The following is a 4345-nucleotide window of genomic DNA, read 5'->3' as shown; positions in this document are numbered from 1 at the left end:
TTGAACTAGGCTGTCTTATATGAAAATATTAAACCCAACAATTCTGGCCACAAGACAAACCCCACAAGACAGGACATAGAACACAAAAATAATTCCTATTGTACCAGTAAATGCATGGTACATTCAATGCTGTTCAGCTGGCATCCGTTTTCTCTGATGATCTGAAAGACAGAAGAACAGAGGTCTACCCCTTCTGGGCAGTCAGTCATTGCTTAAAATATTTCCTTTAGATACACACATACTCTTGTTGATTTTAGACAAAACAGAGGAATTACCCCATATTTCCTTGTATTTGTTTCATAGGCAGCCCAGGTTTCAGTGGCTTCTATCTTATTAGTTAGAAAATTGCATTAATACAGATGCTTTCTGGCTTGCTTCCAGATCCAAAGCTATCCACAGCTTAAAGATTCTTACTTAAAAAGGGTCACAATTAACTTTCCCAGACTTTTGATTGCCTTTTACTTCTAACTCCTGCTTTCAAACACCCAGTGATCTGAAAGAGACAACACAACCTATATTGGTAGGTTTGCATTTCTTTTTCCTCTGCTACAATATGCACTGCACATGTTCTGGGGAAAATGCACATCCTCTCCACAATTCAATTTCCACAACACTAGCCACATCAATTTCTACACAAGATGTAACTATTTCTTTTTTTTTGAACACCGGGTAAAGGCCATTTACTTAACATATAATCCAAAGGGCTATCCTCAGAGGGTTTGACCAGAGACCAGAGACCCACCCATCTGCCTGCTGACACTCTAACAGAGAATTACACAGAGATCAGAGGGAATTATGGCCTAATAGGATCTTATTACAGGAATTTTTACTAATACTGACCGCTACTGGGGACGGGACAGAGGATCCCAATTCAACCTCAGAGCTTCATCGCTCGCGATGGCTTCCACTCTGAGGAATTATGAATGAGAGGCTCAGTTGTGTCCACACACCTAACACCCAAATGTATAAGACAGAAATTCATTAACCGGAGTCGCCAGTAACTGTCACCGAAATATCGGGTCCACCTAGCTGAGAGCCAATAACAGCCAGACAGGGATAAGGAAGAGTTGCTTTATTCAGCAGAAGAAAGGAGAGCCTTGCACCTTGGTACAAAGACTCTGTCTTACACACATTTTAACATTCCAATTATTATCCAGGGGATTTGAAATCCTCATGCTTATAATTACTTACTCCTTTCCTTCCACTATGCCCTCAAAGTTTCCAACCTGTTTTCCAATCTCTCTATCTGTTACCTGTCCGCTTGGGCCCGATCCTGCTTTTCTCGCTGAACCGTCCCTTCCATGGGCACCGGCTTTTTCACTACCAATTTAGATAGGAGGGTGGGCTTCTCAAGTAGCCCCCACCCTTCCTGGTCTCTTCTCTTAAACATTCTTACTCACAAGGCCACCCGAGTCCTCCCTCATGAGGCTTGCCACTTGGGCAAAACGCATGACCCATTGGCATTTAACTATTCAATTTTCTCTTGTGGCAAACACACTGCTCTTACAGCATATGCTGAGCACAAATTATTAAATTTTGACAAGTCCCTGAAGGACTGGTACTTGCTTAGCCAGTGCTTCCTTTTCTGCCTGGAAGTCCTGTCTCAAGGCTTGCAACTTGCCCTGGGCGTAGGTTTGAGTTGCTGCCTGGTTCATGATCTGTGCTCCTAATTGCTCAATTCTAGTTATCGAGTACACAACTCTTCCCTTTTCTCCAACTTCTCTATTGCCCAGTCCTGCTACGACTGGGGTAGATCCACCTGACACCCTTCCCGGTCAACCGGGGTGGAGAGAGGAATGCTAAACCCCTCTCCGGTTCTCAGACTTACTGCGGCTGAGAGTAGGCACACTTTCATACTCACACACGTACGTCCAGACTGGCCACGTCTGTGTATAACGTTCAGAGAAGGTGCTGTGCAATCTCCAACTTGCTTCCTCTCTTGGGAGGGCAGTTCTTTTACACCCTGGGGTCTCCTGGGGCGTCTTTTCAGAGATTCCAGTCCAGGCCGGCTTCCTGTGGCTTCTTCAGCGTCCCCAAACCACACCGGCTCCAGGGTCGCAAAGGCAGACCGTTGGCTCTCACTGGACAGTTAAGCTTTGCAAATGTAATCTCAGCACTGTAACTTGTATTGCCTTTGGTTTGACTCTGTCTATATTTTTTTCACAGCCAGCTGGGGCTGAAAGCAGTTTTTCTTTGTATTTAGCCTGGTCTGCATTGATTCTTGACCTTGAACGCAGAGCAACTTTCTCTTTATCTCTGGACCAAGCTGAATTTCAAATTAACCCGTTCCTTTCCTCAATAGACAAATTGCTCCCATTGTGTGTCAGAGGCTTTTTGGTGATTAAAAGCTCCTCTGAGATGTATGATCTTATCTAGATTGAAGGTACCTTCTAGTGGGCATTGTTTAGATGAATTTTCATGTGTGTAATGAATCCAATTCTCTAAATACCTGCAGGTTTTAGGACCATAATGTACATACATGAAATAAGCTGGGATACCCTTAGGGGGTGAGAGGGAATCCTTAGACTGTCCCCCACCCATTTTCCAATCACACACACAGGGAGGATGCCCTGTCCGCTCTAGCGGCACATAAACTAAGGATCTCTCCCTACAGGGTACTCACACAGGAGAGGCTAACGAGGATGGCCACGACCCTCCTACACCTCCCTTCAGCAAAGAGTGTCGGCTAGTCTCAGAGAGACGGCACCGCTTACTCTCGTTGTATCCAGTGAGATGATCAGACTGTCAGTGGCTCACACAGAGAGGAAAAGAGGAGGGAAGATGGGTTCACACACTCCTAGACCCAGGTAGCCTCCTCGCCGGACAATGCCAGGCCGAGTTAGCCCACCATGGGTCGGATCTCCTAAAAGATCCTCTAGTTACCGGGCTTGCGTTAGATTAGTTCTGGTCACGAGCCAAAAGACTTAGTAGAGTACTCTGGGTGTCTTCCGGTAACTCTCAATTCACACTGGTGTACACACACACACACACACACACACACCCGCAAGGCCTCTATTTCCAGGTACTATTCCCAAGTACCACGATGCATCTACACTATGAGGCGGTAACAACCGCTCTTGAGGTGGTAAAAACCCCTCAGCACTGTTGCATACCCATGCATCTCTCAAATGCATATATGGGGGCGGCCAAACTAACAGGTCCCCAGAACCGCATACAACTACCTTATTGGGGGTGGCAAAACACTTCCCCAGAACCGCTCTGCATCTGACCTTCCTGCACAGTCAATAAGTTCAGATGGCGTGAGCCCAACAGGGACAGACGGCCCCATGGACAGTCCTCCTCCGACACCCCAATAGAGATTTCAAAAGGTCCCCTACCTCTATTGTGGCGCCATGGGGTTCGAAGGGGAACGATCCGTAGCAGCTGCCGGTGCCTCTGCGGGCATTGCCATCCCAGACAAGCCCCCAAATTGTCGGAGAATAACAGAGTTCTCATTTTTTGTTTGGGTACAGCAAGTCAGATGCTTTATTTAGCTCTCTATCAATTGCATAGAGGGAGAGAGCTAAACAGGTCTCTCAACAGGTAAACAATGACAGCAAGCATTTATACCTTTTGTTACAGACAATAATGAGCAACAGCTGCGTTTTGTTTATACAAAGGTCATTCTGATATCTTGTTTTGCTCACTAATGTAGACTCTTAGTCTACATTCCATATTATCTACACAAGATCGCAACAACTTCTCACACAGTTCTTTCCCACTCGCCTCACACATTCCTCGCTTCTACAAATCTCGTTATTAGGGTTACAGTTAGCCTGACTCTTGCTAACAAACTGTCATGCATTGCATCCCCTTCCTGTCAGTTCTTTCCCTGCTTCCACTCTCTGCTTGGGACTGTGTTCCTGTCATCTAATAAACTTTCTGTTTTACTGGCTGGCTGAGAGTCACGGTGAATCGCAGGAAAAGGGGTGCAGGGTCCTGACTCCCCCACACTCCGTGACACACCTCTAGAGCCCTTTTTAAATATTGGCATTACATTAACTATCTTCCAGTCATTGGGTACAGAAGCTGTTTTAAAGGACAGGTTACAAACCCTAGTTAATATTTCCGCAACTTCACATCTGAGTTCTTTCAGAACTCTTGGGTGAATGCCATCTGGTCCCGGTGACTTGTTAATGTAAAGTTTATCAATTAATTCCAAAACCTCCTCTAGTGACACTTCAATCTGTGACAGTTCCTCAGATTTGTCACCTACAAAAGCCAGCTCAGGTTTGGGAATCTCCCTAACATCCTCAGCCGTGAAGACTGAAGCAAAGAATCCATTTAGTTTCTCTGCAATGACTTCATCGTCTTTAAGCACTCCTTTTGTATCTCGATCATCAAG

This window comes from Chrysemys picta, chromosome 17 (genome assembly GCF_011386835.1).
Source record: "Chrysemys picta bellii isolate R12L10 chromosome 17, ASM1138683v2, whole genome shotgun sequence".
In the NCBI taxonomy this organism is placed as follows: Eukaryota; Metazoa; Chordata; order Testudines; family Emydidae; genus Chrysemys; species Chrysemys picta.
This window is presented reverse-complemented; position numbering follows the sequence as displayed.